The sequence below is a fragment of the Eucyclogobius newberryi genome, unplaced genomic scaffold (assembly GCF_026437365.1).
Source record: "Eucyclogobius newberryi isolate DKJ021-1_F unplaced genomic scaffold, fEucNew1.0.hap1 SCAF_11, whole genome shotgun sequence".
Classification (NCBI taxonomy): Eukaryota; Metazoa; Chordata; class Actinopteri; order Gobiiformes; family Gobiidae; genus Eucyclogobius; species Eucyclogobius newberryi.
This window is the reverse complement of record NW_027315735.1, coordinates 7,773,087-7,789,945: the sequence shown is the minus strand read 5'-3', so window position 1 is coordinate 7,789,945 and position 16,859 is coordinate 7,773,087.

Genomic DNA, 16,859 nt, shown 5'->3' with positions numbered 1-16,859 from the left:
CCATCACAAGCTAGCTAGCCACGTAGCGCCGCTAGCCCCGGCCGTACCCGCTCCTCCGCGTTTTAAGTCTTAAATACGACGTAAACGTCAGAATGTGAATAATGCAGAATAAATGGCATCACAAACACGCTTGAAAGTTATGGTTTGGTGTGCTGTTGTGGTCGTGTTTGTGTTGTGAGTGCCTGTTTTGGTCTAAACCTGGTGAGCCATGATATCACAAGCTAGCTAGCCACGTGAAGCGTGTTATTCCCATATTACTCTCAACCCTAATCCTTTTTTTCCCCCTTTTCAGAATTGGCAAAGACACCCTGACTGACATAATTAAACACTATGATGAAAATGGAGCAACACCACGATTGAGGAAGAAGCGTGCACAGCCACAGCCACGTTCACGCAGGTTCATCAGCCATGAAGTCATCCACACCGTTGTAGAGTTTATCAAAAACTATGCAGAAGTCCATTCCATAATGCTACCTGGTCTACATCCTGGCCATAAGGACTGGCATGTGAAGTTGCTCCCAACCCATGTGACTAAGGCCGAACCAGTGGAATTTCAGCTACTACGCACTACAGCTGTTCTGCCTCCGGTTGACAATCTCCATGTCCTGGTCCCACCTGGATTGAACATTGACAGGCAGACCTATCTGCATGAAAAAATCAGGCCTTTCTGTGCTGACGAGGCAAAAGACATCACATGCCCAGCGCCGAGAGTCACAGCACAGAAGACGAATGTGCAAAAGAGGCTGCGGACGTAATTGGACTCTGATGGTGTACCTATGATGTCTATTATCTCATATGTTGCAGTTCGTATACCTGGCTCTGGCATCTGTTTATAAGAGTTCTTCTATTGAGGGTGTTTTTTAAACTTCCTATAAATTATCTGTCCTTTCCCCCTGTATCTACTGCGTTGTAACATTAAAGGCTATCTTATCTTATCTTTTGTTGTTTGTGTTGAATCATTCAGTGCACCGTTGTTGGTGCACTGAATCACCTGTGAATTATGTTTACAGACAAATGCAATGAACCCTATTCTCATTCTGATTCTTTGATTCTATTCAGGGCCTTTTGTAATCCAAGTATTTCCATTTTAATATAGTAACTTCTAATTCTGATTCAAGTCCAGTTACCATCAATAACAACACTCCTTGAGTCTTGAGTGACAGCTGTAGGGGAAGGTGGTGTCAGTGTGACAGGGGGGAGGGCTTATCTAAATGAGATGCAAATGAGCCCCCGTGACTCTGGGCTCTCTCAGGTGAGAAACTTTGGAAGCCGTTTTCTCAGTGAATGGGTTTGAGAGTTGTATACATTCAAATGACCACAACTTACTCAAATATTATCAGATCTACATGAGTGAGACATCATTGGAAAGCTTTGAATTCACACTTTCAGAATCTGTGAATAACTCAAAATGTCTCCGGGTAGACATGTAACTGGGTTTCATACGGCCGGGCACATATTGTGTAGATTTACAGGTCCTACTTGCCCAGCAAAAAAGGTTCGAATAGCTCTTGCACTTTTTTCAAAACTCACAAACAACTTTTCATGGGCTGAAAAGGCTTTTGAAGCAATAAAACAGTAAAAACTGCTATAACTCAAAAATGCAATAAGATAGGTTCAAACTTTAAAAAAACATGTTGTGCAGATGTACAAGCCCCTCTTGCACAGAAAGTATGGGTTAGATATCTCTTGTAGTTTCTTCAGAACACAAAAATTATCTGAAAATGCTTTTGAAGCAATAGACACAAAAACAGCTATAAATCCAAAACCTAATATGATAGACTCAAACTTTAAACTCTTCATTGTGTAGATTTACAGGTCCTACTTGCCCAGCAAAAAGGGTTCGAATAGCTCTTGCACTTTTTTCAAAACTCACAAACAACTGTTCATTGGCTGAAAAGGCTTTTGGAGCAATAAAACAGTAAAAACTGCTATAACTCAAAAATGCAATAAGATAGGTTCAAACTTTAAAAGACATGTTGTGCAGATGTATAAGCCTCTCTTGCACTGAAAATATGGGTTAGATATCTCTTGTAGTTTCTTCAGAACACACAAATTATCTGAAAATGCTTTTGAAGCAATAGACACAAAAACAGCTATAAATCCAAAACCTAATATGATAGACTCAAACTTTAAACTCTATATTGTGTAGATTTACAGGTCCTACTTGCCCAGCAAAAAGGGTTTGAATAGCTCTTGCACTTTTTTCAAAACTCACAAACAACTGTTCATGGACTGAAAAGGCTTTTGGAGCAATAAAACAGTAAAAACTGCAATAACTCAAAAATGCAATAAGATAAGTTCAAACTTTAAAAAACGTGTTGTGCAGATGTATAAGCCCCTCTTGCACAGAAAGTATGGGTTAGATAGCTCTTGTAGTTTCTTCAGAACACAAAAAATATCTGAAAATGCTTTTGAAGCAATAGACACAAAAACAGCTATAAATCCAAAACCTAATATGATAGACTCAAACTTTAAACTCTTCATTGTGTAGATTTACAGGTCCTTCTTGCCCAGCAAAAAGGGTTCGAATAGCTCTTGCACTTTTTTCAAAACTCACAAACAACTGTTCATGGGCTTAAAAGGTTTTTGGAGCAATAAAACAGTAAAAACTGCTATAACTCAAAAATGCAATAAGATATGTTCAAACTTTAAAAAACATGTTGTGCAGATGTATAAGCCCCTCTTGCACAGAAATTATGGGTTAGATATCTCTTGTAGTTTCTTCAGAACACACAAATTATCTGAAAATGCTTTTGAAGCAATAGACACAAAAACAGCTATAAATCCAAAACCTAATATGATAGACTCAAACTTTAAACTCTATATTGTGTAGATTTACAGGTCCTACTTGCCCAGCAAAAAAGGTTCGAATAGCTCTTGCACTTTTTTCAAAACTCCCAAACAACTGTTCATGGGCTGAAAAGGCTTTTGAAGCAATAAAACAGTAAAAACTGCTATAACTCAAAAATGCAATAAGATAGGTTCAAACTTTAAAAAAACATGTTGTGCAGATGTACAAGCCCCTCTTGCACAGAAAGTATGGGTTAGATATCTCTTGTAGTTTCTTCAGAACACAAAAATTATCTGAAAATGCTTTTGAAGCAATAGACACAAAAACAGCTATAAATCCAAAACCTAATATGATAGACTCAAACTTTAAACTCTTCATTGTGTAGATTTACAGGTCCTACTTGCCCAGCAAAAAGGGTTCGAATAGCTCTTGCACTTTTTTCAAAACTCACAAACAACTGTTCATTGGCTGAAAAGGCTTTTGGAGCAATAAAACAGTAAAAACTGCTATAACTCAAAAATGCAATAAGATAGGTTCAAACTTTAAAAGACATGTTGTGCAGATGTATAAGCCTCTCTTGCACTGAAAATATGGGTTAGATATCTCTTGTAGTTTCTTCAGAACACACAAATTATCTGAAAATGCTTTTGAAGCAATAGACACAAAAACAGCTATAAATCCAAAACCTAATATGATAGACTCAAACTTTAAACTCTTCATTGTGTAGATTTACAGGTCCTTCTTGCCCAGCAAAAAGGGTTCGAATAGCTCTTGCACTTTTTTCAAAACTCACAAACAACTGTTCATGGGCTTAAAAGGTTTTTGGAGCAATAAAACAGTAAAAACTGCTATAACTCAAAAATGCAATAAGATATGTTCAAACTTTAAAAAACATGTTGTGCAGATGTATAAGCCCCTCTTGCACAGAAATTATGGGTTAGATATCTCTTGTAGTTTCTTCAGAACACACAAATTATCTGAAAATGCTTTTGAAGCAATAGACACAAAAACAGCTATAAATCCAAAACCTAATATGATAGACTCAAACTTTAAACTCTATATTGTGTAGATTTACAGGTCCTACTTGCCCAGCAAAAAAGGTTCGAATAGCTCTTGCACTTTTTTCAAAACTCCCAAACAACTGTTCATGGGCTGAAAAGGCTTTTGAAGCAATAAAACAGTAAAAACTGCTATAACTAAAAAATGCAATAAGATAGGTTCAAACTTTAAAAGACAAGTTTTGCAGATGTACAAGCACCTCTTGCACAGAAAGTATGGGTTAGATATCTCTTGTAGTTTCTTCAGAACACACAAATTATCTGAAAATGCTTTTGAAGCAATAGACACAAAAACATCTATAAATCCAAAACCTAATATGATAGACTCAAACTTTTAACTCTATATTGTGTAGATTTACAGGTCTTACTTGCCCAGCAAAAAGAGTTTGAATAGCTCTTGCACTTTTTTCAAAACTCACAAACAACTGTTCATGGGCTGAAAAGGCTTTTGGAGCAATAAAACAGTAAAAACTGCTATAACTCAAAAATTCAATATGATAGGTTCAAACTTTAAAATATATGTTGTGCAGATGTACAAGCCCCTCTTACTCTGAAAGTATGGGTTAGATATCTCTTGTAGTTTCTTTAGAACTCATAAATGATCTGAAAATGCTTTTGAAGCTTTAAAAACAAAAACAGCTATAATTCCAAAACCTAATATGATAGACCATCCATCCATCCATCCATCCATCTTCTGCCGCTTTATCCGGGGCCGGGTCGCGGGGGCAGCAGTCTGAGCAGGGACTCCCAGACTTCCTTCTCCCCAGACACTTCCTCTAACTCCTCCGGGGGGATCCCGAGGCGTTCCCAGGCCAGCCGAGAGACATAGTCTCTCCAGCGTGTCCTGGGTCTTCCCCGGGGCCTCTTCCCGGTGGGACATGCCTGAAACACCTCCCGAGGGAGGCGCCCAGGAGGCATCCGGAACAGATGCCCGAGCCACCTCAGCTGGCTCCTCTCAACGTGGAGGAGCAGCGGCTCTACTCCGAGCTCCCCCCGTGTGGCCGAGCTCCTCACCTTATCTCTAAGGGAGCGCCCAGCCACACGGCGGAGGAAACTCATTTCGACCGCTTGTATCCGCGATCTTGTTCTTTCGGTCACTACCCAAAGCTCATGACCATAGGTGAGGGTAGGAACGTAGACCGACCGGTAAATAGAGAGCTTTGCCTTTCGGCTCAGCTCCCTCTTTACCACAACGGTCCGATGCAGCGACTGCATCACTGCAGCCGCTGCACCGATCCGCCTGTCGATCTCACGCTCCATCCTTCCCTCACTCGTGAACAAGACCCCGAGATACTTGAACTCCTCCACTTGGGGCAAGGACACCCCACCCACCTGGAGAGGGCAAGCCACCTTTTTCCGGTCGAGAACCATGGCCTCGGATTTGGAGGTGCTGATTCTCATCCCAGCCGCTTCACACTCGGCTGCAAACCGTCCCAGTGCATGTTGCAGGTCCGGGTTTGATGGAGCCATCAGGACAACATCGTCTGCAAACAGCAGAGATGAGATCCTGTGGTCCCCAAACCGGACCCCCTCCAACCCCTGACTGCGCCTAGAAATTCTGTCCATAAAAATTATGAACAGAACCGGTGACAAAGGGCAGCCCTGGCGGAGTCCAACATGCACTGGGAACAGGTCTGACTTACTGCCGGCAATGCGAACACAGCTCCTGCTCCGGTCATACAGGGACCGGACAGCCCTGAGCAAAGGGCCCCGGACCCCGTACTCCCGGAGCACCCCCCAAAGGACACCCCGAGGGACACGGTCGAAAGCCTTCTCCAGATCCACAAAGCACATGTGGACTGGTTGGGCAAACTCCCATGAACCCTCGAGCACCCGATGGAGGGTATAGAGCTGGTCCAGTGTTCCACGACCGGGACGAAAACCACTCTGCTCCTCCTGAATCCGAGGTTCGACTATCGGTCGGATTCTCCTCTCCAGTACCTTGGAATAGACCTTACCCGGGAGGCTGAGGAGTGTGATCCCTCTGTAGTTGGAACACACCCTCCGGTCCCCCTTCTTAAATAGAGGGACCACCACCCCGGTCTGCCAGTCCAGAGGCACGGTCCCCGAACGCCACGCGATGTTGCAGAGACGTGTCAACCAAGACAGTCCTACAACATCCAGATACTTTAGGTACTCAGGGCGGATCTCATCCACCCCCGGAGCCCTGCCACCGAGGAGTTTGCGAACAACCTCAGTGACTTCAGCTTGGGTGATGGATGAGCCAGCCTCCGAGTCCCCGGTCTCTACTTCCTCTTCGGAAGACGTGACTGAGGGATTAAGGAGATCCTCAAAGTATTCCTTCCACCGTCCGACGACATCCCCAGTCGAGGTCAGCAGGCCTCCACCCGCACCGTAAACGGTGTTTGTGAGACACTGCTTCCCCTTCCTGAGGCGCCGGACGGTTTGCCAGAATTTCTTTGGTGCCGACCGATAGTCCTCCTCCATGGCCTCCCCGAACTCCTCCCAGGCCCGGGTTTTTGCCTCTGCGACAGCACGAGCCGCGGCTCGCTTGGCCTGCCGATACCCGTCGATGACCTCCGGAGACCTACAAGCCAGCGTGGCCTGATAGGCCTCCTTCTTCAGTCTGACGGCATCCCTTACTTCCGGTGTCCACCACCGGGTTCGGGGGTTGCCGCCACGACAGGCACCGGAGACCTTGCGACCACAGCTCCGAGCAGCCGCATCAACAATGGAGGCGGAGAACATGGTCCACTCGGACTCAATGTCCCCAGCCTCCCCCGGGACATGGGAGAAGCTCTCCCGGAGGTGCGAGTTGAATACCCTACTGACAGAGGGCTCCACTAGACATTCCCAACAGACCCTCACAATGCGCTTGGGTCTGCCAAGTCTGTCCGGCTTCCTCCTCCGCCAGCGGATCCAACTCACCACCAGGTGGTGATCGGTTGACAACTCTGCCCCTCTCTTCACCCGAGTGTCCAAGACACGCGGCCGGAGGTCTGATGACACGACAACAAAGTCGATCATTGACCTCCGGCCTAGGGTGTCCTGGTGCCACGTGCACTGATGGACACCCTTGTGCTTGAACATGGTGTTCGTTATGGACAATCCGTGGCTAGCACAGAAGTCCAATAACTGAACACCGCTCGGGTTCAGATCGGGGAAGCCGTTCTTCCCGATCACCCCTCTCCAGGTGTCACTGTCATTGCCCACGTGGGCGTTGAAGTCCCCCAGTAGAACAACGGAGTCCCCGGTCGGTGCACTGTCCAGTACCCCTCCCAAGGACTCCAAGAAGGCCGGGTACTCTGCACTGCTGTTCGGCCCGTAGGCCGCCACAACAGTGAGAGACCTGTCCCCCACCCGAAGGCGGAGGGACGCGACCCTCTCGTTCACCGGGGTAAACTCCAACACGTGGCGGCTGAGCTGAGGGGCTATCAGCAAGCCCACACCAGCCCGCCGCCTCTCCCCGCGGGCAACACCAGAGAAGTGGAGCGTCCAGCCCCTCTCGAGGAGATGGGTTCCAGAGCCCAAACTGTGCGTGGAGGTGAGGCCGACTATATCTAGTCGGTATCGCTCAACCTCCCGCACAAGCTCAGGCTCTTTCCCCCCCAGCGAGGTGACATTCCATGTCCCCAGAGTTAGTCTCTGTGTCTGGAGATCTGGTCGCCGAGGCCCCTGCCATCGACTGCCGCCCAGATCTCTCTGCACCGGCCCCTTATGGATCCTCCTGCGGGTGGTGGGCCCACGGGAGGGCGGCCCCACGTCGCTCTTTCGGGCTGTGCCCGGCCGGGCCCCGTGGGGTAAGACCCGGCCACCAGGCGCTCGCCATGGAGCACCCATCCCAGGCCTGGCTCCAGGATGGGGCCCCGGTGACGCCGATCCGGGCGACGTGAACTGCCTTGATTGTGTCGTCGTCATAAGAGGCTTCTGAACCGATCTTTGTCTGACCCGTCACCTAGGACCTGTTTGCCTTGGGAGACCCTACCAGGGGCATGAAGCCCCCGACAACATAGCTCCCGGGATCATTCGGGCACTCAAACCCCTCCACCACGTTAAGGTGTCGGTTCAAGGAGGAGAATATGATAGACTCAAACTTTAAATTATATAATGTGTAGATTTACAGGTTCTAGTTGTCAAGCAAATAGGGTTTTGAATAGCTCTTGTACTTTTTTTTCAGAACTCACAACCAACTGTTCATGGGCTGAAAAGGCTTTTAGAGCAATAAAAACAGTAAAAAAAAAAAAAAAAAAAAACTGCTATAACTCAAAAATGCAAGATGATAGGTTCAAACTTTAAAGACATATTGTGCATATGTGCAAGACCCTCTTACTCAGAAAGTATGGGTTGGATAACTCTTGTATTTTCTTCAGAACTCACAAATGGTCTGAAAAGGCTTTTGAAGCAATAAAAAAACTAAAAAAACAGCTATAACTCCAAAACCAAATATGATAGACTCAAACTGTAAACTATATATTGTGTAGATTTACAGGTTCTACTTGCCCTGCAAATAGGGTTTGAATAGCTCTTGTACTTTTTTTCAGAACTCACAAACAACTGTTCATGGGCTGAAAAGGCTGTTGGAGCAATAAAAACAGTAAAAACTGCTATAACTCAAAAATGCAATATGATATGTTCAAACTTTAAAAGATATTTTGTGCAGATGTACAAGCCCCTCTTACTCTGAAAGTATGGGTTAGATATCTCTTGTAGTTTCTTTAGAGCTCATAAATGATCTGAAAATGCTTTTGAAGCTTTAAATACAAAAACAGCTATAATTCCAAAACCTAATATGATAGACGCAAACTTTATATTATATAATGTGTAGATTTACAGGTTCTAGTTGTCAAGCAAATACGGTTTGAATAGCTCTTGTACTTTTTTCAGAACTCACAAACAACTGTTCATGGGCTGAAAAGGCTTTTAGAGCAATAAAAACAGTAAAAAACTGCTATAACTCAAAAATGCACGATGATAGGTTCAAACTTTAAAAGATATATTGTGCATATGTGCAAGACCCTCTTACTCAGAAAGTATGGGTTGGATAACTCTTGTATTTTCTTCAGAACTCACAAATGGTCTGAAAATGCTTTTGAAGCAATAAAAACTAAAACAGCTATAACTCCAAAACGAAATATGATAGACTCAAAGTGTAAACTATATATTGTGTAGATTTACAGGTTCTACTTGCCCAGCAAATAGGGTTTGAATAGCTCTTGTACTTTTTTCAAAACCCACAAACAACTGTTCATGGGCTGAAAAGGCTTTTGGAGCAATAAAAACAGTAAAAACTGCTATAACTCAAAAATAAAATATGATAGGTTCAAACTTTAAAATATATATTGTGAAGATGTACAAGCCCCTCTTGCTCAGAAAGTATGGGTTAGATATCTCTTGTGTTTTTTTCAGAACTCACAAATGATCTGAAAATGCTTTTGAAGCTTTAGAAACAAAAACAGCTATAACTCCAAAACCTAATATGATAGACTCAAACTTTAAACTATATATTGTGTAGATTTACAGGTTCTACTTGCCCAGCAAATAGGGTTTGAATAGCTCTTGTACTTTTTTCAAAACCCACAAACAGCTGTTTCATGGGCTGAAAAGGCTTTTGGAGCAATAAAAACAGTAAAATCTGCTATAACTCAAAAATGCATTATGATAGGTTCAAATTTTAAAAGACATGTTGTGCAGATGTACAAGCCCCTATTACTCAGAAACTATGGGTTAGATATCTCGAGTATTTTCTTCAGAACTCACAAATGGTCTGAAAATGCTTTTGAAGCTTTAAAAACAAAAACAGCTATAACTCCAAAACCATATATGATAGACTCAAACTGTAAACCATATAATCTGTAGATTTACAGGTTCTACCTGCCCTGCAAATAGAGTTTGAATAGCTCTTGTACTTTTTTCAGAACTCACAAACAACTGTTCATGGGCTAAAAAGGCTTTTGGAGCAATAAAAACAGTGAAAACTGCTATAACTCAAAAATGCAATAAGATAGGTTCAAACTTTAAAAGATATATTGTGAAAATGTACAAGCCCCTCTTGCTCAGAAAGTATGGGTTAGATATCTCTTGCAGTTTCTTCAGAACACACAAATTATCTGAAAATGCTTTTGAAGCAATAGACACAAAAACAGCTATAACTCCAAAACCTAATATGATAGACTCAAACTTTAAAATATATATTGTGTAGATTCACAGATTCTACTTGCCCAGCAAATAGGGTTTGAATATCTCATGTACTTTTTTCAGAACTCACAAATAACTGTTCTTGGGCTGAAAAGGCTTTTGGAGTAATAAAAACAGTAAAAACTGCTATAACTCAAAAATGCAATATGATCGGTTCAAACTTTAAAAGATATATTGTGAAGATGTACAAGCCCCTCTTGCTCAGAAAGTATGGGTTGGATAACTCTTGTATTTTCTTCAGAACTCACAAACGGTCTGAAAATGCTTTTGAAGCAATACAAACTAAAACAACTATAACTCAAAAACCAAATATGATAGACTCAAACTTTAAACTATATATTGTGTAAATTTACAGGTTCTACTTGCCCTGCAAATAGGGTTTGAATAGCTCTTGTACTTTTTTCAGAACTCACAAACAACTGTTCATGGGCTGAAAAGGCTGTTGGAGCAATAAAAACAGTAAAAACTGCTATAACTCAAAAATGCAATATGATATGTTCAAACTTTAAAAGATATGTTGTGCAGATGTACAAGCCCCTCTTACTCTGAAAGTATGGGTTAGATATCTCTTGTAGTTTCTTTAGAGCTCATAAATGATCTGAAAATGCTTTTGAAGCTCTAAATACAAAAACAGCTATAATTCCAAAACCTAATATGATAGACGCAAACTTTATATTATATAATGTGTAGATTTACAGGTTCTAGTTGTCAAGCAAATACGGTTTGAATAGCTCTTGTACTTTTTTCAGAACTCACAAACAACTGTTCATGGGCTGAAAAGGCTTTTAGAGCAATAAAAACAGTAAAAAACTGCTATAACTCAAAAATGCACGATGATAGGTTCAAACTTTAAAAGATATATTGTGCATATGTGCAAGACCCTCTTACTCAGAAAGTATGGGTTGGATAACTCTTGTATTTTCTTCAGAACTCACAAATGGTCTGAAAATGCTTTTGAAGCAATAAAAACTAAAACAGCTATAACTCCAAAACGAAATATGATAGACTCAAAGTGTAAACTATATATTGTGTAGATTTACAGGTTCTACTTGCCCAGCAAATAGGGTTTGAATAGCTCTTGTACTTTTTTCAAAACCCACAAACAACTGTTCATGGGCTGAAAAGGCTTTTGGAGCAATAAAAACAGTAAAAACTGCTATAACTCAAAAATAAAATATGATAGATTCAAACTTTAAAATATATATTGTGAAGATGTACAAGCCCCTCTTGCTCAGAAAGTATGGGTTAGATATCTCTTGTGTTTTTTTCAGAACTCACAAATGATCTGAAAATGCTTTTGAAGCTTTAGAAACAAAAACAGCTATAACTCCAAAACCTAATATGATAGACTCAAACTTTAAACTATATATTGTGTAGATTTACAGGTTCTACTTGCCCAGCAAATAGGGTTTGAATAGCTCTTGTACTTTTTTCAAAACCCACAAACAGCTGTTTCATGGGCTGAAAAGGCTTTTGGAGCAATAAAAACAGTAAAATCTGCTATAACTCAAAAATGCATTATGATAGGTTCAAATTTTAAAAGACATGTTGTGCAGATGTACAAGCCCCTATTACTCAGAAACTATGGGTTAGATATCTCGAGTATTTTCTTCAGAACTCACAAATGGTCTGAAAATGCTTTTGAAGCTTTAAAAACAAAAACAGCTATAACTCCAAAACCATATATGATAGACTCAAACTGTAAACCATATAATCTGTAGATTTACAGGTTCTACCTGCCCTGCAAATAGAGTTTGAATAGCTCTTGTACTTTTTTCAGAACTCACAAACAACTGTTCATGGGCTAAAAAGGCTTTTGGAGCAATAAAAACAGTGAAAACTGCTATAACTCAAAAATGCAATAAGATAGGTTCAAACTTTAAAAGATATATTGTGAAAATGTACAAGCCCCTCTTGCTCAGAAAGTATGGGTTAGATATCTCTTGCAGTTTCTTCAGAACACACAAATTATCTGAAAATGCTTTTGAAGCAATAGACACAAAAACAGCTATAACTCCAAAACCTAATATGATAGACTCAAACTTTAAAATATATATTGTGTAGATTCACAGATTCTACTTGCCCAGCAAATAGGGTTTGAATATCTCATGTACTTTTTTCAGAACTCACAAATAACTGTTCTTGGGCTGAAAAGGCTTTTGGAGTAATAAAAACAGTAAAAACTGCTATAACTCAAAAATGCAATATGATCGGTTCAAACTTTAAAAGATATATTGTGAAGATGTACAAGCCCCTCTTGCTCAGAAAGTATGGGTTGGATAACTCTTGTATTTTCTTCAGAACTCACAAACGGTCTGAAAATGCTTTTGAAGCAATACAAACTAAAACAACTATAACTCAAAAACCAAATATGATAGACTCAAACTTTAAACTATATATTGTGTAAATTTACAGGTTCTACTTGCCCTGCAAATAGGGTTTGAATAGCTCTTGTACTTTTTTCAGAACTCACAAACAACTGTTCATGGGCTGAAAAGGCTGTTGGAGCAATAAAAACAGTAAAAACTGCTATAACTCAAAAATGCAATATGATATGTTCAAACTTTAAAAGATATGTTGTGCAGATGTACAAGCCCCTCTTACTCTGAAAGTATGGGTTAGATATCTCTTGTAGTTTCTTTAGAGCTCATAAATGATCTGAAAATGCTTTTGAAGCTTTAAAAACAAAAACAGCTATAACTCCAAAACCTAATATGATAGACTCAAACTTTAAACTATATATTGTGTAGATTTACAGGTTCTACTTGCCCAGCAAATAGGGTTTGAATAGCTCTTGTACTTTTTTCAAAACCCACAAACAGCTGTTTCATGGGCTGAAAAGGCTTTTGGAGCAATAAAAACAGTAAAAACTGCTATAACTCAAAAATGCATTATGATAGGTTCAAATTTTAAAAGACATGTTGTGCAGATGTACAAGCCCCTATTACTCAGAAACTATGGGTTAGATATCTCGAGTATTTTCTTCAGAACTCACAAATGGTCTGAAAATGCTTTTGAAGCTTTAAAAACAAAAACAGCTATAACTCCAAAACCATATATGATAGACTCAAACTGTAAACCATATAATCTGTAGATTTACAGGTTCTACCTGCCCTGCAAATAGAGTTTGAATAGCTCTTGTACTTTTTTCAGAACTCACAAACAACTGTTCATGGGCTAAAAAGGCTTTTGGAGCAATAAAAACAGTGAAAACTGCTATAACTCAAAAATGCAATAAGATAGGTTCAAACTTTAAAAGATATATTGTGAAAATGTACAAGCCCCTCTTGCTCAGAAAGTATGGGTTAGATATCTCTTGCAGTTTCTTCAGAACACACAAATTATCTGAAAATGCTTTTGAAGCTTTAAAAACCAAAACAGCTATAACTCCAAAACCTAATATGATAGACTCAAACTTTAAACTATATATTGTGTAGATTTAAAGGGTTCTACATGCCCTGCAAATAGGGTTTGAATAGCTCTTGTACTTTTTTCAGAACTCACAAACAACTGTTCATGGGCTAAAAAGGCTTTTGGAGCAATAAAAACAGTGAAAACTGCTATAACTCAAAAATGCAATAAGATAGGTTCAAACTTTAAAAGATATATTGTGAAAATGTACAAGCCCCTCTTGCTCAGAAAGTATGGGTTAGATATCTCTTGCAGTTTCTTCAGAACACACAAATTATCTGAAAATGCTTTTGAAGCAATAGACACAAAAACAGCTATAACTCCAAAACCTAATATGATAGACTCAAACTTTAAAATATATATTGTGTAGATTCACAGATTCTACTTGCCCAGCAAATAGGGTTTGAATATCTCATGTACTTTTTTCAGAACTCACAAATAACTGTTCTTGGGCTGAAAAGGCTTTTGGAGTAATAAAAACAGTAAAAACTGCTATAACTCAAAAATGCAATATGATCGGTTCAAACTTTAAAAGATATATTGTGAAGATGTACAAGCCCCTCTTGCTCAGAAAGTATGGGTTGGATAACTCTTGTATTTTCTTCAGAACTCACAAACGGTCTGAAAATGCTTTTGAAGCAATACAAACTAAAACAACTATAACTCAAAAACCAAATATGATAGACTCAAACTTTAAACTATATATTGTGTAAATTTACAGGTTCTACTTGCCCTGCAAATAGGGTTTGAATAGCTCTTGTACTTTTTTCAGAACTCACAAACAACTGTTCATGGGCTGAAAAGGCTGTTGGAGCAATAAAAACATTAAAAACTGCTATAACTCAAAAATGCAATATGATATGTTCAAACTTTAAAAGATATGTTGTGCAGATGTACAAGCCCCTCTTACTCTGAAAGTATGGGTTAGATATCTCTTGTAGTTTCTTTAGAGCTCATAAATGATCTGAAAATGCTTTTGAAGCTTTAAATACAAAAACAGCTATAATTCCAAAACCTAATATGATAGACGCAAACTTTATATTATATAATGTGTAGATTTACAGGTTCTAGTTGTCAAGCAAATACGGTTTGAATAGCTCTTGTACTTTTTTCAGAACTCACAAACAACTGTTCATGGGCTGAAAAGGCTTTTAGAGCAATAAAAGAGTAAAAACTGCTATAACTCAAAAATGCAATAAGATAGGTTCAAACTTTAAAAGACATGTTGTGCAGATGTACAAGCCCCTCTTGCACAGAAAGTATGGGTTAGATATCTCTTGTAGTTTCTTCAGAACACACAAATTATCTGAAAATGCTTTTGAAGCAATAGACACGAAAACAGCTATAACTCCAAAACCTAATATGATAGACTCAAACTTTAAAATATATATTGTGTAGATTCACAGATTCTACTTGCCCAGCAAATAGGGTTTGAATATCTCATGTACTTTTTTCAGAACTCACAAATAACTGTTCTTGGGCTGAAAAGGCTTTTGGAGTAATAAAAACAGTAAAAACTGCTATAACTCAAAAATGCAATATGATCGGTTCAAACTTTAAAAGATATGTTGTGCAGATGTGCAAGACCCTCTAACTCTGAAAGTATGGGTTAGATATCTCTTGTAGTTTCTTCAGAACTCATAAATGATCTGAAAATGCTTTTGAAGCTTTAAAAACCAAAACAGCTATAACTCCAAAACCTAATATGATAGACTCAAACTTTAAACTATATATTGTGTAGATTTAAAGGGTTCTACATGCCCTGCAAATAGGGTTTGAATAGATCTTGTACTTTTTTCAGAACTCACAAACAAATGTTCATGGGCTGAAAAGGCTTTTGGAGCAATAAAAACAGTAAAAACTTCTACAACTCAAATTCGCAATACGATAGGTTCAAACTTTAAAAGATATTGTGAAGATGTACAAGCCCCTCTTGCTCTGAAAGTATGGGTTGGATAACTCTTGTATTTTCTTCAGAACTCACAAACGGTCTGAAAATGCTTTTGAAGCAATACAAACTAAAACAACTATAACTCAAAAACCAAATATGATAGACTCAAACTTTAAACTATATATTGTGTAAATTTACAGGTTCTACTTGCCCTGCAAATAGGGTTTGAATAGCTCTTGTACTTTTTTCAGAACTCACAAACAACTGTTCATGGGCTGAAAAGGCTGTTGGAGCAATAAAAACAGTAAAAACTGCTATAACTCAAAAATGCAATATGATATGTTCAAACTTTAAAAGATATGTTGTGCAGATGTACAAGCCCCTCTTACTCTGAAAGTATGGGTTAGATATCTCTTGTAGTTTCTTTAGAGCTCATAAATGATCTGAAAATGCTTTTGAAGCTTTAAAAACAAAAACAGCTATAACTCCAAAACCTAATATGATAGACTCAAACTTTAAACTATATATTGTGTAGATTTACAGGTTCTACTTGCCCAGCAAATAGGGTTTGAATAGCTCTTGTACTTTTTTCAAAACCCACAAACAGCTGTTTCATGGGCTGAAAAGGCTTTTGGAGCAATAAAAACAGTAAAAACTGCTATAACTCAAAAATGCATTATGATAGGTTCAAATTTTAAAAGACATGTTGTGCAGATGTACAAGCCCCTATTACTCAGAAACTATGGGTTAGATATCTCGAGTATTTTCTTCAGAACTCACAAATGGTCTGAAAATGCTTTTGAAGCTTTAAAAACAAAAACAGCTATAACTCCAAAACCATATATGATAGACTCAAACTGTAAACCATATAATCTGTAGATTTACAGGTTCTACCTGCCCTGCAAATAGAGTTTGAATAGCTCTTGTACTTTTTTCAGAACTCACAAACAACTGTTCATGGGCTAAAAAGGCTTTTGGAGTAATAAAAACAGTAAAAACTGCTATAACTCAAAAATGCAATATGATCGGTTCAAACTTTAAAAGATATATTGTGAAGATGTACAAGCCCCTGTTGCTCAGAAAGTTTGGGTTAGATATCTATTGTAGTTTCTTCAGAACTCACAAATGGTCTGAAAATGCTTTTGAAGCTTTAAAAACCAAAACAGCTATAACTCCAAAACCTAATATGATAGACTCAAACTTTAAACTATATATTGTGTAGATTTACAGGTTCTACTTGCCCTGCAAATAGGGTTTGAATAGCTCTTGTACATTTTCAGAACTCACAAACAACTGTTCATGGGCTGAAAAGGCTTTTGGAGCAATAAAAAAGGTAAAAACTGCTATAACTCAAATTCGCAATATCATAGGTTCAAACTTTAAAATATATTTTGTGCAGATGAACAAGCCCCTCCTACTCTGAAAGTATGGGTTAGATATCTCTTGTATTTTCTTCAGAACTCACAAATGATCTGAAAATATTTTTGAAGCTATAAAAACAAAAACAGCTATAACTCCAAAACCTAATATGATAGACTCAAACTTTAAACTA